Here is a 26,712-nt window from a genome sequence, read left to right as displayed (position 1 = left end):
TTTCTTTTTTTTTTTTTTTTCCCCCAAGGATTCTACGGCCTTGCTGAGTGAAAGCTGATCTTTTGGGGAATGGGGTAAAAAAAGGAGAGAATCCTGACCCTTATAAGCACCCAATGCAGCTGTAAAAATCAGACAGTAAGGGATAAATCTTATTTTGTTACAAGAACAAGATTGTTCATTTGCTTTATTGAGTTGCTCTGGTATAAAAAGAAAATGTAACTCAGCCTTGATGTGAACAGTTGTCTCCCAAATCCACACTTTGCTTTCCAAAAGCTGCATTGTGTACTTTTATATAATGTTAGCATTTCTCTTAAACTAGATAAATGTACATGAATGGAAAAGGTTTCATGCAAATGAAACTAAAAACACATGTTGTATTAAAGCAAAAATTGTGTTGGCCCATTTTGTTGCTAAAGGGATCTCTCCACACCTGCTATTACTTCCATCAAACTAAGACCAGCCTCCCACCAGGTGGCCTGGACAGATTTCCATTTGGAACTGCTGCCTAACCAAGTCATTAGGCAGCAAAATGCAACATTTTTGGACTGAGCACACTAAGGAATGTTTTTGACTGTGAAGGACAAAGCCAAAACCAAGGGTCAGCTGGTCTCTAAGCTATTAGCACTGAGTGCTATCAGCTACTGTTGTCCACTGCTAACTTACATCAATACACTATTCACTTTCAGCTGTTTTCCTGAATCTGTGTATTTGAATGTGGTTAGGTGGAAAGACTGTCCCTCTGCAGGGCTTTTTAGCATTATCGAAAGACTAGTATAAATAAAAATTAATGACAGGGCAGATTTAGATTGTTCAAAATGTGTCTAAATTTAGGAATATACATGTGATCTGGCCTTAGCTGCGAAAGAGTTAATTTTCTTCCTAGTAGCTGGTACAGTGCTGTGTTTTGGATTTAGTATGAGAATAATGTTGATAACATGTTCAGTTATGTTCAGTTGTTGATAAGTAGTGCTTACACTAAGGCAAAGGACGGTTCAGCTTCTCATACTGCCCTGCCAGCGAGTAGCTGGGGGTGCACAAGAAGCTGGGAGGGGACAGAGCCAGGACAGCTGACCCCAACTGGCCAAAGGGATATTCCATACCATATGACATCATGCTGAAGAAAAACAAACAAACAAACAAACAAACACACCTAGGGGGAGTTGGCCAGTGGGGCAAGGGCCACTGCTCAGGAACTGGCTAGGCATTGGTCAGTGGGTGGTGAGCAATTGCATTGTGCATCACTTGTTTTGTATATATTATTATTATTATTATTATTATTATTATTATTATTATCCCTTCCCTATCTGTCCTATTAAACTGGTTTTGTCTCAACCCATGAGTTATACCTTTTTTTTCTGATTCTCTCCCCCATCCCACTGCAGGGGTCAGGGGAGTGAGCATATGGCTGTGTGGTGTTTAGCTGCCTGCCAGGTTAGGGCACAACAGACTTAAATACTCAGTTGGTGTCTGAAATCTCATAATGATTAACAGATATTCTGATAATATGGTTGACAGCACCTGGAAAAGCTGTTCGTCTTCTTTTAGAGTAGACATCCATGGTATGATTTATTTGTCTGAATACAAGCATCTAAGCTGTTCAAGAGATGCTGGCATATCAGATGATACAGAAAAACAGGGAGATCATAGACACCTAATTTTACGTGTCCAAATTCAGACCTGAGTCCTACAAATGATCCTTCTAACTGCTTTGTTGAAATCATTTTTTCTTTCATCTCACCTTTTAAACTTAAAGTAAAAACTTGCCTTTTTAATTGAGGTTGTACAGCACAACACTATCCTGGTTTAAGTCATAGAAGTTCTTGCAATGGTAAGGAAACTTCTGTGCTTCCCATTCAGAAAATCTATCCATTAGTCCCCTTTAAGCTGAATTTCTGCTTACTCTGGTATATATTTTCCTTTCTAGTTTGTCTGTTTGATATAAGTAATACAGAGAAATTGGCAAAACTGTGGACTAATAAGTCAGTGATTTGGAAGTATGTTTTTTAAATCAGTTACCAGAATGTTAGAATCAATAGAAAACAGAGCACCTCCAAACGTACAGAACATAAAGTACAACAATTTTTAAGATGCAAAAGAGAAGAATGTTATCATAATCATTCAACATTCTAATTAAAAATGAATGATGGTGAAATGTGGCAGAGGATAGTTGACAAATTGCCCATGAAAAAAATGCAAACATAGTCATGATCACAGACTGTCTACAGTTATACGGTGGACCTCATACACAGAGCTATGAATTAAGCCTACCAAAAGAACAAGATCTGGAAAGAAATGAAAGAGAATGTTGTGCTCCGAAGTGACGAAAAAGGCTAATTCAACACTGTTTCCCTGAATGGGTCATCAACAGTGGAAAGACAGATCTAAAAGCATGAACCTTTGCTCAGGATTTGCTACAAGTCAGAATGATCTAAAATCATTTTGTCTGATTACAAGAGAGAACGTGACAAGTTTAAATTATTCTAATATTAGTCATAGACCTACTGTACAGCTAAATGTTTCCCATAAATAATCTTTGATTAGATTTGATTAGATTGTCCCACTCTACACTGCGCTGGTGCAGCCTCACCTCGAGTACTGCATGCAGTTTTGGGCACCACAGTACAAAAAGGACATAAAACTATTGGAGAGTGTCCAAAGGAGGGAAACAAAGAGGGTGAAGGGTCTAGACGGGAAAACAAATGAGGAGAGGCTGAAGTTCCTCGGTTTGTTCAGCCTAGAGAAGAGGAGACTGAAGGGAGACCTCATCACGGCCTACAGCTTCCTCACGAGGGGGAGTGAGGGGGCAGGCGCTGATCTCCTCCCTCTGGTGACCAGTGATGGAACCCATGGGAATGGAATGAAGCTGCGATGGGGAAGGTTTAGGTTGGATATCAGGAAAAGGTTCTTCACTGAGAGGGTGGTCAGGCACTGGAAAAGGCTCCCCAGGGAAGTGGTCACAGCACCGAGTTTGACCGAGTTCAAGAAGCATCTGGATAACGCTCTCAGTCATATGGTCTGATTCAGCTGGTCCTGTGTGGAGCCAGGAGCTGGACTCAATGATCTTTATGAGTACCTTCCAACTCAGGGCATTCTATGATTCTATGATTTTCTTTGCTGAAGCCCCATCGCTTATATGCTGTTCTGTGTTACAGTCTAGTTACAAAGCAAACTTCGCTGGTAAAGAACTGTGTCTGGTTATTTTACTATATAAATACTCTGAGTTCTTCTACTTGCACAAAGTAAAAGTGTTGTTTACTGCAAAAAACTCAGCTTTATTGCAATAATTTTCTATGTGTTTTAGCAGCAGCTGTTTTTATGTCCATGATATAAAAATGAACATGAAATTATAGAGGGAAGGCAAAGAAATTGTCTAAAGCTCTCAGCTCTTTAACTGAAATGGTGTTTGGCATAGCAAACCTGCTGTTGCTGTACATCCCATGCAATGCTCCTCCAATTCCCATTTGTTTGTTCCCATTTTACTTGAGATATTGTTTTGTTTTGTTTATTTTAGATTGGCTCGTACAGAGTTTTATCCATTGTCGTGGTTTTACGACATCCATGTATCAGATAACAAAACTTAAGCTTGACTGGACAGAAAACAGTTATCCAAACTCTAGTCATCGCCATTGACTGAGAAAAGTGTCCGAGTGAAAAGAACAGAATGCTTGTTTCAGGCAAGTGAAACATGAAGTTCTAGGTTGGCTTGCTCTGCTAGATTTCAGAGGACCATATGAAACAATCTTAATTTAAGGAAAACAAGCCCTAGTCAGTGAAACTGCTTATCCAGTGACTGGTAGGGAGCACTGTTTGACTCTGGGCATCTATAGTAAGAAGATGAAGTGAGTTTCTATTGTAATAGATATCCAAGTCTTTCAGGTGTCAGTAGTCATTAATCCTACTTGCTTCTCTGTGAATTGAAAACATTTAATATTAAAGCAAATTAAATTAAGTTTTCTAGAGCCTCCACACTCAGGGAAACATCATGGAAAAACTGCCTTCCTTTATGTTTTAAAGACACAGCATTATTCAAATTACAGAAATGCTAATGAATAGCACTGTAAACCTACACACTTCTATCTCTAGCCTTACATCTGCATTAGGAATAGTCAGCCCAAAGTCACTTTATATTTAACGGGCTGTACTCAATGGACAGTATCATAATGGGGGCCTCTAATCACCTTCTGGACACGTCACTGCACGAAGGGAGTTTAGACTGCGGTAGCTATAGAATTCCACTGCATATCACTATGAGGTGATCAAGGAAAATCTTGTTACCTCCCGTCTGGAATTCAGGCTCTCTCAGCTCTAAAGAAAGCCCCTCACACTTGATATTCTCAAAAAACCAATAGATTTTTCATTATGGCATAGAATATTGAAGTACTGATTTTACTGTGGGTGAGTCTTTGGTGAAGATCCATAACTTTGAGATTGCGTATGGAGGCAATGGTCTGCTGTTAGTGACTGGCTTGCCCATGTTTAATATTTTAAAATATTAATCTAAATATAGAGAAAAATATGAACTGCAAAAGCCATCAGGACATAGCAAAAGTAGGTTACTTTGTCACTCATAAAAGAGAAACTGTATCAATGCCATTGTATAAAACATTTAGATAATAATAGACTTTAACTGCAGAAAAGGAAAAACTTTTACATTTAACTTTTACAGTTAAATGCTTACACAGAGATTTCAAGTAACGTGACCTTCACAGGGCTTAATAGTTTGGGCTTTTCTCATTAACTTGCCTAATATTTTGTTCTTGCAACAGAGTATTCAAGCTACTGAGTTACCACTGGCAATACCTGAAGAGGCATTACCATTTTTTTCCAAACATTTAAATAACCTCCGCCATGGGTCATTTGTTAACTCACTGCTTAGATACCAGCCTGTTCCATGCTCTAGTTATAATGAGCAAGGATTTGTTTTTCAAGCTTTTTACTGGACCTTTGCTATGTACAAATCTTGTGATGAACACAGTGTCAGAGACATGTATTTTCCAAACTACACATGACAAATATACTTGATCATGTCACATGGAAAAAAAAGAGATTTAGTTGCTTTTAGAATTATTTTGTTGGACTAAGGGCTTAGCTTTCAGTAAAGCTTTTTACTCTTATTATTTCTGTGAAGAAAAATTCAGCTGTTTCAGAACATTGAATTTTTCATTTAAGACTGCTTTTTTGCATTCTTGAAGAAGTGCCAAATGGACATCCTGGAGCCTGAAATACTCTGTCTATCCACAATGCATACAAAATCTTCACAGGCCTCCCCAGCCACATGCCTCAGACTTGATCCCTCCTCCCCTTTGGATGTTCTTATGTTGAAATGGAAATGTATGACTACATTCTGGACTTACTGGAAGTATTTTCGGTGTCAATGGTACAGTATCTGTGGTATCTTAATACCAGTCCCCTGAGGATTTACTCAGTGTGTTAGGCTAACTTGTGGCAATTTGAAGCCGAGTTGGCTACACTGATCCTATTATCAGAACTATTTAATTCAGGGTGTGTGTTCTTGTATCTAAATTGGCACTTCGGAGAAAAAAGCTCCATGACCTATTATAATGCCTGCCACAACAGTATTAGACTACCAGATTTTCATTGTTCTTAAACAAAATAGAAACACAAAGAGAGTATGAGATGTCAATGCTACTAAATCTAGAACCTGAAATATCAGCTAGGTAGGTCATGATTGCTTTCATAATTAGACAGAAAAGTTCTTTGAAACTCTTCAGTCTCAGAGATCTTTTATCCAAATCCATTACTTTCTATACATGGACCTGCGAAATTCTTCCTAAAGTCCCTGAGTAGCTAAAGGTTTTATTAATTCTGAAGATGAAACAGCCTAGCCGTATACATCCAAATTCCTGACTATTGCACCATGTTCTACCCATGTTCTAAAACCATTGTAGAAAAAAATTGTTCCATTGGTCAACCTGATGAAAGGAAAGAATTGTAAAATTCCTCCACATGGATGCTGTGAAGAGATAGGAATATTTCTAAATGGCTCTACAAATGCAAAGTATTATCAATTACCTTAATGGTCACTTCTGCTCATTACAGTAAAAGCACATCTAGTTATATACATTAAGCAGAAAAAAGTCTTTCGCCTGTAAGATAATATTGCTCAGTCACTGAACCTTTCCTCTGAGGGTTTTAAAGTGCTTGAGGCACATTAAGACCATTAACCTTTTCCACTGACAGTTGTATGAGCATTGTCCTAAGTGATTAAGGCTCACAATGGTACAGGGAAATGGACAAATAGCATCTGAGAGATTGGAAGGGAGAAAATCTGTGTTGGAGGAAGTTTCTTATCACCCTGCTCACAGTCCTTGACTGAACACAGATACCATACACCAAGCACCATATTCTAAAAGAGGTCTGCTTTAGAAGTATCTTAGTCAAGTAATGCATCATGGTCTTTTTTATTTTCTTTTTCCATTTCCAAGTGATTATTATACACTTGATACTCAATCTGGTTTATGGAGGAAAACAAAGCAAGACCAAATGAAGTAAGAAAGAAATTTCCCTTATTTCCTTCTACTTTCAGACACAGGTAAACCGCCTGGGATGTTACCTTGCAGAGCAGATCTGCATTTGCAAGGAAATACGTTGAGATAATGGGTATAATATGCCTTTTTATTTATGAAAGGCATTCTTAATCCCATATTGTACTTGGTGACCTATTGAACATTGCACTGAATATTAGACATCATGGACATTCACAACCTATTTCTCTTGCAGTATTCAAAATTTTGCTCTGTGCCACACCAATGTAAATAGGATCTTTGCCACAATTTATAGCAAGGTAACAAAGGACAAAATTGTTCATGTTGATTAGAAATTCTGTCAGTGGCTGAAAGAATGCCTAGAAATAAAAATGCTTCTTGATTCACAAAGCAGCAAAGTAATGATGTGTCAGGCACTCAAATGTATTATAACTGCAATAAAACTAGAGTGGGTTTGGGGGTTTTTAGAGAACTCCTGCATTCTGTTTTAGTATCTCCTAGCAGGGCTTTCGTGAGAAAGCAGAACATGCAAACTGGAAGTTTGAACATGCTATAACGATAGAACAGGTTCTACTCAAGAAGTCTTTTGCGGGAAATATTTTTATACATTGGACTTTAAGCTCATTTAAATGGATGTGTGGAATTTTTTTTATTCCTTTGTGGGTAATAAAAAGAGAGGTGGATGATGTTTTCAGACCTCTACCAACCCAGGAATTCAAAGCAGTTGTCTTCTCCGCGAATCCTCCAAGAAAAGGAAACAATCGTCAAAGCCAAGTCTTTGGGTTTAGATTGAGTAAGGTGGGGACCAAGCCCACCTCCCTCATTTGTGAATCTTTGGGGTAATTTCAATAAAGAAGACTTAGAAAGTTTACCTTCAAGCCCATCTTAACAACATAAAATATAATCGGTTTCCATGAATAAAAAACAATTATTTCGAATATCATGCAAGTTAGATCAAATATATGCTGTAGAGCCTTTAGCAAACGTAGTGAGTATTAATGCTATGTGAGCACTGACTGAGTATTTGGCAGCAACATGTGAAATAGTCATGTGTGTCTTTCATCAGTTAGATCACAATTCAGTCATTGTACCAAAATTAAGGTTCAATTCATAAACTATGGAGATCAGTTTAAACAGAGTAATTTAAGCTCTGTTGTTTAAATCCTCTTCAACACTTAAAATTAGAAATTCTCAGCTGTGGAATTTTTGTTTCTAGAGTGCATGTGTTGCCATGGTTACACATTGCAGTATTCACAGGCCTTCTTGGGAATTAGGCATCAATAACAGATTGCTCCATCCCCGCCACCTTGCATGGCCATCCCAGGCTGGGGTTAACTCTGATCCTAATCCCTGATTTGGATCCTGACCCCCACCCGCAGGCCAATGTCCCAGGCTGGCCTCATCCCGTCCCCATTCCCATGGAGGCGTTTGATGCCCAGGACTGGGGTTGCCCCAGCAGCGCCCCAACCCCCCCCTGCTCCTTGTTGAGGGGTACTGGGCCTGGCTGAGATGTTCTGCCCTGCCACCCTGAGGAGCCTCCTTGTCTCCTCTGTCTCAGGAAGCAGCTGGCCCTCACTACTTCGTGACATACCCTGTTTCCTTGGTAATGCTTTCCAGACTTTTGTAAACTTTTGTTCACTATATTTTTGCTGAATTGCTTTTCATGGAAACATTTGTGGACCAGTTTTTGAAATGTTGTTATCATCATCTGTAAGTAGGTGATCTGAAATAATTCTGGTGTTGTTACTACTGTCAGAGCTTATCAGGGTTGTAGTGATAAGCTTGGAGTGAATGTAACAGACTAGTTCACTGCTATAACATAGAGTAATTTTTACTGCATCCTTAAATCAAGGAAATTGCAGGAATTTTATAAAGCTGCATTGATGAGATACTGCGATCCTCTGGACATCTCTGAGTGCCCTGGATCCACCTCAGCAAAAAAGTCTTCCCAGATACAAACCTGCATGGCAACAAATTGTTTCTGCTGTCTCCATACTTAAGTGAAGGGTTTATGGCAATGATACCTACCTGCAGGTGGTAATCTTTTTCATTACAATCTCTAGACTTTTCTTATTCTATGGTATATGCTGCATGTACCACCCTCTCACATGGCATCCATCTTCTGCGTGGCATCCCCACATTCAAGTGACACTCCTGCTTTTTGATTCTCCAACTGGAGTTCCTCTGTGCTCTGACCTCCTCCAGCCCCTGCATCTATTTTACACAGGACAGACTCTACCTTGTTTAATTAATCTTCTGCACATCTTCACCTACCTTGCGTCGTTTCTCCAGCTCTAGATATGCACCTTTATTTCCATCCTGATCTTCCAGCTTCAGCACTTTTCAATACAAAGAGCAGTTCAAGCCTTATTTCCCTGAGACAGTGCAGTTTGAAGTAATGAATTGCCTAATACCATCTAGGAGCAATTTCTGTTTCTTTCAGACCCTTAACCAAACACTGGAATTTAGCAAGAAGCGTACCATCTCCTTTGATCCCCTAATTCCTCTCAAACTACAGACCCTGCAACGAACTTACTTGCAATATTGATTAATTTGGAATTTTTGCTTGAACATGTGTTATGTACTCCCCCAGATTTATCTAATCAGTTTGAATTCTGGACTTAATATGAAGACAAGTTGTATTCTAGCTAAGCAAAAGAGTAAGGTTTTTAATTATAAAATTGGAAACACTTACAAAGAAATTGATGAAAATAAGGAAAAAATCTTAAAATGTGTCTTATCCTAGGTGTCACATGGGATGTATCTTGACTAGGGAACTGAGGACCTGCTACACGCATTTATTCTTCCAGAGTAGTGTATTTCTGCCTTCTGCTTACATTTGAGGATTTTCTGCTGAATGTTGACAAAGTTTCAACGCATGCCTTAGGAATCTTTTCATTTCTCTACTGTTTGAGAGCCCTGGGAATAGCATGGCCTTTCTTCTAGCTGCTTACTGTCTATCAGAATGCAAAAGGAATGCTCTTAAGCTTATTTGAGAATATATCTCTTTACATACAGAGGAATCGTGGAGTACTGATTCTTCTGTTTACCTTTTCTCTCAGGAAATCAGCTGAATTGCAGTGGTAAAAATGAGTAACAGTAGTAAACTTACAATGTACCATTCTGCAAGCTACATATCATGAGATGTTTTTGGCACAAGCAGCCATTTTATTTCTGGTTTACTGGCATATCATAGAGACTGCATATAATACATAAACACACTTTTGGGGCTGTGTCACTGTGTCACAGTCCTATTCAGGGAAGCACTTAAACATCTGCATAATATGAATCATGTGCTTAAGTCCACAGGTGCCAATGGAAATTGAGCAACTACTCCAGTGCTGTCTTGAATAGAGATTTATTCTTAAACCATGTTCCTAAAATAAAATATTCTCCTTTACTCTAGTCAAGGTGGGAATAAACTAAAATGAAACACTTGTCATACAGGGTTTTGGTTTTTGGTTTTGGTTTGGGGTTTTTTTAAGCTTTTTTTATTCCTTTTAAAAATGTTTTTTTAGAATACCTCTAAGTTTCCTATTCATTAAATGTGTTTGTCTGCAATTGTGCAAATATTAAGATTTACTTAAAGCTTCTGAGATACATAACTGTAGCAATTTATACAGAGATAGATCTGATAATCTTTCACCGAAATATTGGCACCTTTGTTTCTGAAGAGCATTGATTATCAACACATAGCAACGGCACTTCAATTAGTGTCACCCAGTGAAGACAAAACAGCTGTATACCTACGTGAGCCTGCCAGACTGTGTTTAAAGGAGACTGTAATAGTGTAGCCAAGGTCTCCACGTCCGATGCTCTTCAACAGCTTGCATAACCTCTTACCACACCTCTTTCTTTTAAAACTCTGAGGCTTTTGTAGTTCACCCCTCGTCAGTGCACAAGCCTGTCTCCAAACTTGTCCCATCTCCACTGTAAAATTGATTCACAATGGCAGCTCAGCCAATCTGCTGTGAGAGGTTAGGCCAGAGAGCATTTCTCCAAACTGCTCCTGTCATAGCGTGCAGGATGCATTTGGTGCTGCAGGACACGAGCTCACCACGAATGAAGTCCTGGAAGCAGCAACACACCAATTCTCTAGCCTTCACTTACACCTTTTTGTTTTCAGCTTCCTCTTTCTACTAATCTCCCTCTTTCTCCCCCTCTTTCCCCTCTCTCCTCTCAAACTTACAGATCTTTTCCTACAAGGCCTCCATCAGGGAACCAGTTTTCTTGTTCTCAAGAAACAAGCAGCACAAAGTTAGCATTCCCCTATCACCTCACCTCCGAGTTTTAATCAAAAAACCTTTCAAGAAAGTGAAAATTAAAGGGAAATGAATTATGTTTTCCACCAGAAGTCAGAATTAATTCAGTTCTGTACTGGAGAAATAGGTGGCTCTTATTTCATTTCCAGGCCAACCAGGAGCCTGGGTCTCATTTCAGAGCTGGTAATTTCTAATGCTGTTGGAAAAAACAGACAGCCTGCTGTTCCCAGTCATCTTTATAATATTTTCCAGCACTGGAAATTGTTGACTAGCACAGCCTTTGAACAAAAACATTCACTATGTTAAATTTAGACTAAAGTCCTGTAGCAAGTGTTTTAAAAGAGCAATTACTAGATCAGTACCAGTTTAACCACCAGCTGGATCAGAATAAGTCTTCTTTAGTAGTCTTTCAGAAAGTGTTCTCTTCTGGAAGAAAAGATACGGGCGATTTGTTCAGCTGGTACCTTTGATCTATAAATGGGGTCAGTTGTTTAACTAGGAGAATATTCAGAGTAACAGCAAGAGCATCCACAGGAATATCTGCTGTAACATGGCTCAGTTTCAGGAGCTCAGATGTCCCAGTTGTGCACAGTCTGTATGATGCGAGCATTGGGTGCCTTAGGTAAGTACAGGAAATAGAGAACAGTCAAAACCACAGATGTAGGCCCTTGTCTATGGGACCTAACTACAGACTGAGTGTTTTAGAAGGAATTAGTTCTGAGTAGTGTGGGCATATGCCTTGTCTTTCCAGTTGGCTTTGGGGTGAGGCATTACTCACTAGAATTGAATGGGTTTAGAAATATAGACATTGCCAGATTACGGACCACCAAATGAACAGATTCGCCTCCTTAGACACCCTAAGAAGGTATCTACAGAAAAGAAGAAATTTGGATATACATCTCAATTGAGCTAATTTTTAATGATCTCCAGGTAGCTCATTACTCATACAAACTTTCCAAATTGTCTGCCAGAGATGCCTTGGCTCTCTCTATCAATTGCAGAAGAAAATTACATAACCTAGACTACCCTCTACGTGCCAAATGTGGAATTCAGTTTCAGACTAAGGATGCAATTTAGATTTCCAGTGTCATTTGAAATGGCCTAAAGTGTCACTTCAGAAGATCATTGATAGTGTGTCATACCTTCCCGTTCTGTCTGCTTATCTTGAACATTCCAAAGCACCTCAAATGTCTTTAGATGCCTAAATCTAGGACACTAAATTGAACTTTAGGTGTCTCTTTAAAGGTGAGTTGAACTGCTCAGTAAATTCTCTTGATGGTGTTCACTATATTGTCACTAAATAAAAAGGAAATTAAGTATCTATCTCACTTGCAAGTGCCTTTCCTGTAAGTATATTAATCTTGATCTAAATGCCATGCCAAGTCTATTTTTTGAAAGTGCCATAAAGTCTATGTATGAAGAAAGGAAGCACACTGGATCTTGAACCCATATCACCAAAGGCTGAATAACAAATTTGCAGCTGAAACAGATATATACACAGGCAGCCAAGGGCTTTTAAGGAAATCAGATAATATTGGTCAATCATTTGGTGATCACTAATAGTGGTCAATGGTCTTAGCTTTCTGTTAGCTTGCTTATTTGTAAGCAGCCCAAGGAACAATTTTAACCAATGATTTGAAAGTTAAAGAGATGGCCTTGTGGATGTGGCATGAGAAGCAGCATGAAAAGGAATATGAATATGTTCTTTCTGAAGTTGAACAAGTGACCATATTTTGACAGGTTGGGAAGGAAAGTATTTCCATATTTGTAAGATTGAGGTTTCAGTCAATTCCACTAAACAGAGCTACAAAAAGAAGTCTTAAAAAAAAAATCATACAGTTTTCTAAAATGCATACATTCCAGCCAGGCCTCTTCCATGGGATTTCTGGTATAAAACTGGTGATTATATTGGAATTTCAGAAACAACTTGTTGGGCTCCCAAAACACAGGGAGGAGTCCCTCCCAGGGCTGGAATATTAAGTTGGCTGGAAGAGTTGTTGGCTTTACAAAACATCCAGGGCCATATTGTGATCATAACGAGATTTTCTTACATTTTTTTAAAGATTTACATGAGAGCTCTACAGGGATATGGGCTACTTACCAGATAACTCACAGAAAAATAACTTGTTTAGTATGACAGGCTTTTACTGAGGATGCCAGAAATATTCCATGAGCTCATGTAGTCTGACTTTTAAAAATGCAGTTTCTTAAAACATCAGCAGCTGATAACTATGTAAAATGTCATTGCATTATGGAGAATATAGCCATACATTTATTGGAATAATTTATTTGTACTCTGACCTATGTTTAAAACAGAAAGAATCAAGTTTTATTTAATGCATTCATTTAATGCATTCATTGCATTCATCGAGCTCTATGGAAAGAATACAAAGTGAAACTAATTCTGACAAGTCAGTCTAAAAGAATGAACTCTATCTAGAGTATACTTTATTCCAATTCAGCTGTTAACATCCCTACCCTGCAGCCCCAGGTATGAATTTTAATACTATGGTGAATCTTTGTGGGAAAAGAGACTCGACACAAATTGTTTATATGCTTTCAGGTTGTTAACGGTTCAGGTACAGATTCAACGCCTCCACAGTTCTGAATTATGAAATAATTGCTGCAGATTATTATAACTGCAACAGATTGCATCTATTCATGTAAATTCTTCTGTAGGTTGCCAAGCAGGCTCATGTTTAACTGCAATAGATTTAAAGGAAAAAAACATAGCATGCTTGTAATTGCATTTGAAGTTGAAATGTTCCCTTAATAAAGTCCCATCTTTCAAGAGTACCCAACACCTGAACACCCAACAACTGAATTTTCTTGAAATAGATATCATTTTTCTTTCCATTTAGACACAAGGGTGGTGTGTCAGCACCAAAGAGAATCTGCTGGGAGCAGATAAGTCTGTTGGCTGTTGAACAATCAAAACCTCTTCTCATTTCTCTTTCTAAATGGTCCCTTGTGTATACACTAATAGTGGTTAATTTATATTGGAAAGAAATTCATAAATGTATTTTTCTTTCAGTCAGTATGATTTGGAAGGCCCAGAAACTGAGTATTTCAGGTTTTTCTTCAGAATTTGTTGGAAAATTCAATTAACGGCATTAATTCAGGAGTGGTTTATTAAACTCAGATTGTTGTGAAGCATTTCCAGTTCAATGACCATTTTGCTCACACCAGGAAAGGGTTAAGTGGATTTTTCCCTAGGCTCGCTCTCCCTGTAAAAACCAGTCAAGCCACAGTTTCCATGCTCTCCCTTGGAAGAGGGATTCATTTGGTAGGCTGTAATCCCTGAATCCGTGAAGTCTGATAGCTGTAGCTGGGCTAAACACTTAAATCTAACATGAGTCCAGTGGTCCTGAACCTCAGTTTACAGGAACAGAGTCTGCATTTGCTCAGAGTTTCATGATTTTTCATTGTCTTCAGGGACGATGTCCCTTGAAGAGAGGTGCAACTGTTCAGTGAAATACTCAGTTTTGGCCAATCGTACCACTATTAGTTTTAATGAAACTTTGAAGACATTGTTCCCTGTACATCAGGGTTTTGTGAACGAGGGATAAAAACAAAACCCAGAAATGAACACTGCAGAATTTCTGATCCATGCAATATTTTGGAAGTGTGTGATTTTGATCTGATTGATTGCACTAAATCCATTTTTGCGGGAAAATATAACTTCCCAGAAACAGTTCTGTCTGCCTTTTGTCAATTTGAGTTTTCTTTGTTGCCATCTTCAAAAATCATATTGATTTGGAATGGGAAAGTTGTCCTAACCAGTTTATAAAGTTGTTGCTGCAAGTAATAAAGATTAATTTTTTCCATCCTCCTGGAAGAAGTCCTCCATACTCCTGAATGCATCTGGAGGCATGTAGATCTAATCGCTTGATGACTTGAGTACACAGCCTAATTAGGATTTAGGCAGGTTAAGTTATGGAACATTCACAATAATGCCTACATATTTATGCTTATCCTGTTTCACATGTGAGGCAATGCAAATCAGTTTGAAGATCTTCACAACTAATTTATAACCTCACATCTGGGGATGGGCTAATAATATCCATTATTGTCCAGAAAACAGTTTGAGTTAGATGGCAGACAGCTAAACTATGTTAATCCAATCTTGTATCCCATGTACTGATACTATTATTTTGTATATTGGATAAACAACATATATGTATTTCCATTTTTGTCTTTCTCTCTCTTTCTTCCTCATGTAGTTGAACAATTTTTTTTTTTCCCTTACCCTTTGTTACACACCTGAAAATGCACAGTGTTCCAGAGGCAGTGGTTTAATTGCTACTGGATCTGATCTTCGTACATCCATGGGCTTCTCTCGAAACAAGGCATGATGTGTATTACTTCCTTAATGGTGGTAAATTATACCTCAGAATGATAGTATTCTATTTTTATTAACGTTTCTTTCTCTCTTTTTCTTTTTCTTTTTCTTTTTCTTTTTCTTTTTCTTTTTCTTTTTCTTTTTCTTTTTCTTTTTCTTTTTCTTTCTTTTTCTTTTTCTTTTTCTTTTCTTTTTCTTTTTCTTTTTCTTCTTTTTCTTTTCTTTTTTCTTTTCTTTTCTTTTCTTTTCTTTTCTTTTCTTTTCTTTTCTTTTCTTTTCTTTTCTTTTCTTTTCTTTTCTTTTCTTTTCTTTTTTCTTTTTTTTTTTTTCTTGTCTTTTTTGGGTTTTCTGAGGCTTTTTAGGCATATAAATTAAAGTTTGCTGTCAGACACACCTTCTAAACTAAATGCCACATTATTTTTTTATCACATTTGGAAATGAGTCATTTTTCCACACCTTCTTTCTCCCCTACTCTACAGAAATGAACTTGTTATCATGTAAAAATACATATTGTTTTCATGAGGTGAGGTAAGTGTTCCCAGATATCTCCAAGCTTTTGGGGTTATCTTTAGATCAAATATATCAAAACTTTTGGTTCGAATCCAAGAACTGTCAATTGTCAGCAACTCTGAAAGGCCCAGAAAGAACCACTGGGCCTTGTCTTGCTTGTGATTTCTCTTCATGTGTCCTATGTGTTCTTCACTACAACAATTAGTTTCTTTTTTGTCTCTGACCAACACTATCTTCAGTTTAACTGTTCTAAGTATCATTTTCCTGGTTTAGTACTTCAAGGAATTCAGTCCTCTTTGAGCTTTCTTTCTTTCATGACTAGATCACGCACTTGTCATCACTTAACATTTCTTTCATTGCTGAGTCCAGCGTGTACTACTGACAAAATGTGAACTTCTTCCTCATTAACACTCATGCCAGGCTTTATTGCCTACTCATTAAGTTTGCAATCAGCAGACATACACCGGTGCCCCTGCATGTGCAACTGGAAACCCTAGTCAGAACAAATAAAATTATCATGATAGTCCTAAACTGATTCTTTTAAAATTCCTGTTGTGAAATAAATAGACCTCTTCAATAGCTGGACAGATTTGGACTAGAGGCTTCAGAAATGTTTCTTCAATCACTTTAGTGGTATGTGCTAGTTCCTAATCACTTCTGACAATGAAAGTATAAACACTTGTGCTAGGATTTCTGCAACAGACATCAATCACTGAGTTTCCAAATGTCAATAGACAGAAATAAGCACTTTCAGAGTGTGATACACTTGACCTATTTTTGACATCTGTTTTAAGATGTGATGAAATACACCTCTGCTAACTAACTATGCCGTCTGCAAAGACAGTCTCGGGTGACCAGCCACAAATTGTGATGTCTAGATTTTGTCAGTTGTATCATGTACTTACTTCTACTCTGCATGGATATTTCGAATCCTTAAACTCAAAACATAAAGGCAATATCAAATAAGCTATGATTTTAAGCCATATCCAGAGGAGATCAAAGCATTAGAATTTACCAAGAACAGATAAGTTTCAATAATACTAATGAACCTAACTAGTGGCATCAGCCCAGTGTAAGATCCACAGCCTGAACACAAAGTCTCAGAATGGTCAGCCAAGTTATCAGAAAGTTGGTAGTTTTTCAACCAGAGAAATATTTCCTGGATTTATTCAGAAGATCCATTGTACTAAACCCCTGAATAACATCTAATAAACACAGAGTCTTCTTTTATTACATCAAAGAAAAAAACATTTCTTCCCTCAAGTCTGTTTTCATTTGACATATAGAAGATTCCTTTCAGAACTCCATTGACTAATAGCAAAAACTGAATGGTTTGGATGAACAATTCCTGTCTGCTACTCCCAAACAATGATTTATTTATTTGTGCACAAGTGAAATTATAAGGTCTGAGATGAATATTTATATGGGTATAAGGGTTTTACAAATGTCTTCTTGGCAGATAGGATTCACACAAAATATTTATTTGAATTAAGCTATCAGACTAGACACTGGCCAAGTTTAAATTACATATTAAGCATAGTCCATAGGCATTTTTCTAGATCTGATATTGGTAATATAAAACTGATGGACCGCAACAGATGAACTATTTTTTTTTATTTCCAATCAAGCATGCTTTTCTAATTACAATTCCCACTAAAGCTTGTATTTCAATACATCCACCTTCAGCCATGCAAACTCTACAGTATTTTGTTAATTTAGAAAAAAAAAAAAAGTTAAAGAATGTTTGTACATCTCAATTTAACATAAATCTAGAAATGTTGCGTGGGATGGAATGAGTGACATGGCTCATTAATTTGGGCTGATAACACAGAACTTGAAAGTTTTCTCTTAAACAATAAACAAGTACCTCAACTTGTTAGACTTTCAGGATAGTCATGATCCTTCCGTGCAGATTTATATTTCCTATTTAATGTGAGATCAGATAGCCTGTTTCCACTAGCAATGTCTTTAATGTTTCCACTGGGATGTGCTTCTAGAATTTAAGGTCCTAGCTTGCCAACACTTGAGAGAGTGATTAAAGCCTGGTCAATGTTTGAAGTGTTGGATTGGTTTAAATGGGTTTTGTATCCAATATATTTAAAACAATCACACACACACAAAATTATTCTTTACAGTGATAAAAAACAAAGATTTATTCCCACAATCTAAATGAGGGTTAAACTGGGTTAAGTACATCTGTATTAGGCATTTCCTCCTCTTGTCTACAAAGATTTGAAGCTGACAGTATTTTAATGAGCTTGATTTAGTCATATAAGCACTTTTAGTCACATAGACAATGTCAAAATCCCAGTATTCAATATCACGATTGACAGAGCATTTGTGCAGTATTAGACACAGAAGGTGGAGTTAGGGCTTGGTGATATTTATGGCTGGTAAGAATTATCATCCCAAAAGAGTAATTTTAGCAAAGCTTATGAATGTGTCTCAATATTTCAACATTCACAATGAAGTTTATCACCTTCAATATCTTCCAGTGGTTTCTTCTGGAAAGGTCAGCATAAAAACATTATGCTGTTTAAAGATACAGCAAGACTTTGTGGATAAAGTTATGAATTTACCTAATAGAGCATTCTTTCTTCATCTACTCACATTAAATGATCAAAAAATTCATTTATATTTCACAAATTTAAGAGTTTAAATAGAGCTAACATACCGATACCCTTTTTTGTCATCGTTACTGTTTAATGACATAAGGGCTTTAGTTGTACTGCATTTGCTAGAACTTCAATTTCAGGGAATATTGTTGTTCGGTGTATTAATTTTAACTGAACACCCTTTTCATGAAGTGGGAACTCTCTGCCTTCAAAAAGATCAGTGGGAACCAAGAAATAATTTCAGAAGCAAGGTGATTTTATCTCAATTTCAGAATATGGACATGAGCATTCAAATGTTATGTTCTGGTTCAGCTAGTTCTAGTTTTTACCAGAGCAAAGCCAACAGAAGAGAGCTTCAGTTTGGAAGACTTTACTCGGTCCATATGAAGTGCTGAAGCCAATCTTGCTTAGTAACGTCAGCTAATTAATGCCAGAGAATTTTCCTCTTCTATAGAATTCCTGTTCATCATCCTTCTCCATAAGTGAAGGCTTTCTGGCTGGGCACTGTAGTAGGCAAGCCAATGTCTGTAAGAGCATTATTTACTTATGTCAGGAAGGATGTCAGGAAAATACATGAAAATGCTTGCACACCTCGTAAATGCAGGATCATATTTATTTCCTTAAACTTTTTACAATATTTACCCTGCAGCACTTTTTTGTATTTTAGACAAGTTTGTACTTGTTTGTAGTTCTTGACAGTACTTGATCACCTACTACTAATATTTTCAAATTTTGTGATTATTTGGTGGTAGATTTGTTTAATTGCTATCTGTACAGGGTCTGGTTAGGATGGAGTTAACTTTCTTCATAACAGCCTGTATGGTCTTGTGCTTTGCATTTGTGGCTAAAACAGTGTTGGTTCATCTGTTGCTGAACAATGCTTTCACAGCATCAAGGCCTTCTCTCCAACCACCCCAACACACCAAGGCCAGTATGCTGGTGGGGAGTAAGAGGTTGGGAGGGGACATAACTGAGACAGCTGACCCAAACTGACCAACAAGTTATTCCATACCATATGTCATTGTGCTCAGCGTTAAAACTTGAGGGAAAGGGGAAGAATCAGGGACATTCATGGTTATAACATTTATTTTCCCAAGAAACTGCTACACATACTGAGGCCCTGCTTTCCAGGAAGTGACTGGAAATCTGCCTGCTGATGAGAAGTAGTGAATAAATTCTTCTTTTTACTTTGTTTTCACACATAGCTTTTGCTTTTCTTATTAAACTGTCTTTACCTCAACCCACAAGCTTTTCTGTCTTATTTTCTCCCTTGTCCTGATGAGGAGGCGGAGTGAGACACTGTTTGGGGTGGGTCTAGCAGACAGCCAAGGTCAACCCACCACACTGTCAATTAGATGGAGCAAAGTAACGCCCAGTTAAGTAAGTGGAGGATTCATCTAACAAAATTACTTTACTGATGCCAGCACAGTCATAGACAGTGTTCCCTGTGACCGTCTGGTTTAACTTGCTCTTGACTCTGTAGAGTCAAAAAATGCATAGTAGAGGACCAGAAAAATAGTTTTAAATTTATTCTTTATCTAATATTGTTCATTTGCTTAAGTCTAATGTGTGTTTATGATTACTTCCTAAAAGCATAAAAGTCTGGTCATCATCCTGTGAATAAAGCTGCTGCCCTAATGTCGGGGAGAAATTAGTAACCCATGTGAAGTTCAATATTTAATATCTAATATTAATATTCTCTATTCAGGTAAAAATGTGTATTTGTTTGTAAATACTTATGTGTCTTATTGGCCAGGCCAGCTTAATATCATCTATGTATTCTTGATATCATCTCACCATTCTTCAGCAATGTAACTGACTCAGTCCTGATTTTTTTGAGAAAATTCCACAAAACTGATAGAATGCCATGTATTTCAGAGGAAATGGAACTGAAAAGAAAGAAAGAAAGAAAACAAGGACCACTTCCACATGTATTTAGAACACTTGACAGTTTCAGCAAGGGGTGTAGGCATTCACGTGCTAATAAGTCGTTTGCCAGCAGAGATGACTTTCAGCAACATGACCGTACTTTTCAGAACTCTGAATCTGTGCCAATGAATGAAAATGACAACACCCTAATGGCTTCTTTTAGTGTTAAAACAAGAGTAGTAGAGGTAAAACAGAGAAATTAGAGAATAAAAGAGGGTTTATTCCTTCTGCCACCCCCACCACTTCGTCACTCCAACATCATGAAGATGAGGGAGAAGTTGGAAGACAAAGAAAGGGAGAAATAAAGAAAATAGCAAGGCAGAAAGTCTGAAATGCTTCATCAGATCAACTCCAAAGTCGTAGAGGAAGTTGTAAGCCTTAAAGAACCAAATAATTTTAATTACATTTTGGGGGGGGAAAAAAAAAAAATCAATACAACTTGTCTTAAGATCACAGTCCTCAAACTAGGAGGAAGAAGATGGAGAAAAAAGAAGGGCACATTGCCAGGCAGATTCCCGCAAGAAGCAGTGGCAGTTAGAGTCAAGAGGAAAAATCTGTTGTAAAAGTCTTTTGATTAGGGGCGGAGATGGACCGCACAAGCAGAAGCAGCAGATAGGGACTATAGTTCCTGAGAGCCATTAGAGCCAAACCATTAATACTGTGTCCTACCCAAGGCCTCCCATTGAGTGTCAAAGAAAAACTAGTTTGAGAAGCACTGATCTATCTGGAAAAAAATTTATGTTGTTGCTCTCTGAAGAATAATCTGTCCAGTACCCCCTGCTGCTGTCTACAGAGAACTTGTTGGGTGGTGAAACTGGGAGGCCCAGAGCCTAATAGATTACTAAAAGCCTAGAGAAGAGGACTGTATTTTCTTTGAGCTATGTCAAAATGGTTAAACACTGTGAACAAGTCACGTCACCTATCAGGCATCATTCTCATCCCAGCCAGAACTATACCATCAAAAAATTTCTCTCTTCTTGTCATAATTAGCTATCAGACTTAGTACACACATTTCCCAGCCTCATGGTTTTCCCCCAAGCTCCAGATGTCCTTGTTCACCTGTGATAAATCCAGTCGTCTTTGTCTTCTGATGTTCTCTACTCTTCCAGCTGCATATTTCTGGGTGTTTCCTTAGGCCACATCTCATACTGTAAATAAACTATAGTAATCACTCTCTACGATGCCTCAGAGAACAGATTCCATAGACAAATAGCTCTTATTCATGGCAAAAGTAGTACTAAGCTGAGGCTCTGAACACCTTGAGGTCAAAAACATTTCCAGAGAAGCATATTAATGTGTCTATAAGTACTTCATACAGAGGCAGAGTGTATCATAGTCAGTGATTCATTCAAGCTTCTTGTTCCCCTTCCATCCTTACCCAGGTCTTAAAAGACAGGCAAAGCTTTGACAATTTCCGCTACTGCGTGAGTGTTATCCAAAGTGTACAACATAAATCAGGGCAGAGGATGAATGGTTGATTGTCTTTGTTCTAAATATTATCCTTTCAGCAGTACAAAAGAGGACTCCAAGCCCTGGGGGACTCTTCAGCCATGATTGTTGTGTAAAGACATAGTTCTTTTGAGGAAACCAGAATGCTTCCATTAACTAGCCAATCTCTGAAGCTGAATCTTTATCAAATTTTCAAAGCTACATAATATCCCTTTCTGCTACTAAAAAAGAATGTGAATGAAGTTTTTGTACTTTTCCTGGTAGTTAGGCCAATATCCCAGGAAACACAAAGGTTGAGTGTATGTACCATCTGAACTGTGTTCAGGAAACCATCAGCTTTTAAGGCCATACTTTTCCCAAGTTAGTCAGGAGCCTTTTACTGCCATTAGTGGGAGGAAAACTAGACGAGGGCTGGTTATGAAGTGGTATAAAGCACAATGAATTGAATTGTGTATTCTGTAGCTCCTCATATAAGTGAGGGTAGAACAAAAGTGGCTTTAAGTTACTTATACCCAAGACCCTGCCAGAGAGCTAATTAGTCAGTAGTGAGTTAGAACCAAGAAGAAGAAATTGTGTGCAAATTAATCCAAGGGTTTCTTGTCTGGAGCTGCTCTCAGTTTCAGTCAAAAGGAAGTAACACGGTTGTGTTAATGTAGTGTGTGCATGCAGAAGGGGAAGTTTTAATTTAAAATATTGCAGTGGATTTAATTTGAAATATTTTTTTCTGATGGTACTAAATTTGGTGGATGAAAACACCTAAATGATTCCATGGAAAGTGAATAAAACCTGTCAACACACTAACGTTTGTGGTAAGGTGTAAAGAGGCTAAATTTTAAGTATTCATTGTACTATTCATAAAGTGTGTTTTATACTCACATTTTCAGAATTCTTAATATGACTCCCGCTCCAATTTTGGGACAATGTCAGTGACTGTTGGCTTGCATGAAGAACTGCAGTAGAGACCCACTATATCATCCCTGAAGGCATGGGAAATCCAGAGGAGAGAGCAGAAGGGTGAGAGAAAGAGAGCTCCAAAGAGGAGTCTAATTTTCAGTCTGGAGCAGAAAATTCAGTTCAACTATACAGTTTGCTAAAGATAATCTTGGATAATATATAAATTATAAGACCCAGCAGATTACTGTTAGGATAGCAGTATTTTATGGCTGTGTAATTTCCCACTGAATCGGTCAGTAGGTTTTAGTGTAGCAGACCTCCCAAGAGTGGCATGTTAGGAAGAAGTAAGCCTGATGCTGTAGATATGTATCTTCACTGCAAGTCCAACCATGTCCTAAAACTACTGGGCTCCCTAACATTAGCTGATACAATCCAGAGTACTGATCAGAGATTAAAACACAAGAACAAAATGTGAATTAGCATAGGATTTTGTGCCTTTCCTTTTAGTTCTTGAAGATGCAAAAGGATAAAGCAAACATAGAAACAACACAAAATCAGACAGACAAAAATACAACATCACAAAGAAATGAGAAGAGAGGTGTAAATGTAATTGCTAATGTTAATGGATTTTAGCTATCGTTTGGAACTCAAGTATTCTCATCTGTCATCACTGGCATTGTGAGCCACTGAGATTTGGTCCATTACACAAATATCCCCTGAGATGTAAGGATACTTTCCTCCCCTTAACATTTTGCTTTCAGCACAACAGGTTATGAAACCCACAGCTTCAAATTGTATAGATAAAGCATTGGGTACAGTGATAAAAGTATAAAGTGATAATAAAGGAGAAAACTTTGTCAATAAAGGCAGTCCTATGTATATGGAAACTAAATTACACCTATAGCTGACAGTATATAAATGCCTGGATTTCTCTCCATTTCCTGCAGAGAAGGAAGACTGGGAAAAACAGAGTGCTTTATATGGCCATGCAGATGAAAGTATTACATTTCATACTATCAAATGTATAAATGTAGATTATTAGCTTCTGAAAGTAGTTGCTACTGTCAGTGGGAAGAAAAAGAAAGAAAAATGAAAGATCAAAGGAATAACCAATACCACTGCCTGAGCATCACCACGCTTGTTCTGTTCTTGGTGAATGAGCATATCTGTGAAGGTTTACAAGCCTCTGGGTTTTTACCAAAGTAAATCATGCCACCTTCTCTATCCCCGGAAGAAGATTAATTGTCCTGCTCTTGATAAGGGATTAGCTAATTTCCTAGATTTGTTCTAGATTTAATTAAATACCAAGGAAGAACACATTCTTCCCTGGTTATGATTTGAGGGAATATGTTGTGCTAGTTGATGAAAATGGAGCTGGTGTTAATTATAGCTTACCCCTGCACACTAGTTCATGAACACCATTATAAGTTGAGAAACTGACTCATCTTTTTTTGTTTGTTTTCAAGACAGTGTTTAATTTTAAGTGTGGGAAAGATTTGATTGCAAAAAGCAAAAAACACATGAGAATTGAAGTAGTTTAAAGATGAATTTCCAATAAATGGTATAAAAATGCTAATGTTGAATCATGGTGAAAAAGAATACATATATGTGTATATGTACGTACATACGTTTCAGATCTCCCCAAGAACTATTGTCAGAACTCTGGATTTGAAGGGAGCACAAAACTTCTTTTTACCAACCTAAAACAGTGTGTAAAGAAGAATTGTGAGATAACTAAAAAAGTTTCATTTCCAGGCATATGCTGCAGAAACAGCAAAGCAAGTTGAGGACAAGCTAATGTGTCCTACTGGGAGAGGCCTAATTTATTTGTATATGTTGCTCCTGGCAAAAATAGAGCAATCGCAGGTCAATCAGAGAGCTTCTGCCTTCTAGGCAGAGGTCTTGAGTTGATGGGCTACCCAATAACCTAACTACTAAAAAAGTTAAAAAACCCCAAGAGGGACAGCTGAACCCTCCAGGCATAAGAGATCACTTTTATGGCTTGCCCATGAAATGACAAAGTTTACAGATCTTAAGGGTGACACATCATTTAAGCCTTCAGAATAGATCTGTAAAGGTTGTCTAAGCTAGACTGAATTTCACTTTGTGTCTTCCTGATGCTACCATCATACACATAGGTTTTGCTTCCAGCCATGAATATTTGTCCCTTTCAAGTCAGAAGGACTGACATGTGGCATTCCTAATAAGTGGGAGATTATAATAAAGAGAAATTTGATGATTGATCTTCTGCAAAATACTCCTTAAAGATTGACCTGAACCATACCATATTGCAATTGTCTGTTCCCCCTCAAATTCCTCCTTCAGACACTTCTGCTTTGAATTGTTGGGAAATTCCCAGGAGACAATAGATATTAGTTATTATGTGAGTAGGTTTATGTATATCAGAATTTACAGAATTTATAAATATTGCTCTTCTCAAAGCTGCTTATTTGGCTGTACAGGTAAATAATATACTGACCATATGTGTGATTATGTCCTCTAATTTCAACTATTTGAAAGTTTAAGCTGTTTGAAATCTAAGCTCTTTCTAGCCCAGGGAGAACAAAATAGACATGCTAGGGATTGATTCACCTTGACATAGGAAAGGAGTATGAGATGGGTGGGAACAAGCATCTTCTGGAAGTTGCTTTTTCTCTGTTGTCTGTGGAGGTAGACTAAAGACTACAGCACTGAAGAACCCAGCACAGAAGGCAAAGTTGGATGGGATGAATCACATTTCACCTGTACACGCCAAGTTAACACTTCAGGCACTAGCAACTGTATTCTCACTATCTATTGATAAGAAAGGAAAATATGACTCATTAAACTGAAGTAAAAAGAAACTGAAGCAAAGAGACTAAGCAGTTTCCAAATATAATATAGAAAATCGCTGAACTAAGAACTGGATGTCCCATTTCTTAACACCTTAGATAATATGTTAGGGTTTGCCCTATCATTCCTAGTCTCACCATGTGTTATATATTATATATATGTTGAATATTACATATTTTCTAATAATATATTGAAATTATGTATTTTTTCAGATACAAACTCAAAAGAGAAGCTGACCATAAATATATAACAGCATATTATGTTGACTTCAAATCTCACATAGTATTGTACTGAGTCAAGTCAAGGGCCTTATAAAAAAACCAAAATGGTAATAAAGGTCAATTCCAGATTCCAAAGAATAAAAAGCAAATACCACTGTAACTGCAAATTCCCAAAATAAGTAACTGAAACAGCAATTCTGTGTTGGACTGGGATTGCTGTGCCTTGCTAATGAACTCAAGTGACACATTCCTTATTCCTATTATCTTGTTCTGGAAAATATTTATTCTAATTTAATTAATTCAGAAAAAGGCAGTAAGAGGCTGAGAAAATGATGGGACCAAATCAGAAGTACGGAGGAAGAGTGGAAGAGAGAATTGTTCCAACACAGAAGACATTAAATGAAACATTTGAAACTTTTACAAGTAAAAATTCTGGTTGAGGATCTAGGCATAACTCCACTGAAATCAAGGTAACTAAGGCAGTTTGCATCAGCTGAGGACCTGACCCAGTATCCTTCTGCCATCCAGAAAACATTAATATGAGTGTGTGAGATTTTGCAGGTGGATCAGTCTTTTAGTGTACAGTACTAGTTACATTATATGAATCTGAAGTATCCTTACCATATTTACTTATCTTGCTGTTGGTCCATCTGAAGTTTTATTTCACCTAAAGCAGCAAAGCTAAGCAGTTGTTAATTTATTTTTTAGGTTTTTGTAATGTCTTTTGTTGCTCAGTTTCTTAAATTTTGCACATACTTGAGTGTCACAATTTAATTTACTTTTGAAACTGTCTGAATTAATTTCCATCTATCTAGTTATCTTGGAGTGGTTCCAGCTGATCTTTATTATCTTCTGCTGCTACTTTTACCCTTTATCCAAAAACTGGCTGCTTCTCTGCTGCTGGTCATTCTACACCTAACATTGGCTGTGGCTAAAAGGAGAACCTCCATCAATTTACCAACTGAATACCTGTCCATAAGTATGTGCCTGATGGTCAATAGCTGTTCTGTGAAATATTTTAACCAAAGATAAGTCAGCACTATTATCATATGAGAGCTTTGTTTACACTTTGGAATACATGTTCTTTCTTGTTTCAGCTCCCAGGCAAACAGATTGTATCTGCACTGAGTGAAAGTTTAACGACTGATAAAC

Source organism: Balearica regulorum, chromosome 1 (genome assembly GCF_011004875.1).
Source record: "Balearica regulorum gibbericeps isolate bBalReg1 chromosome 1, bBalReg1.pri, whole genome shotgun sequence".
NCBI classification, from domain to species: domain Eukaryota; kingdom Metazoa; phylum Chordata; class Aves; order Gruiformes; family Gruidae; genus Balearica; species Balearica regulorum.
This window is presented reverse-complemented; position numbering follows the sequence as displayed.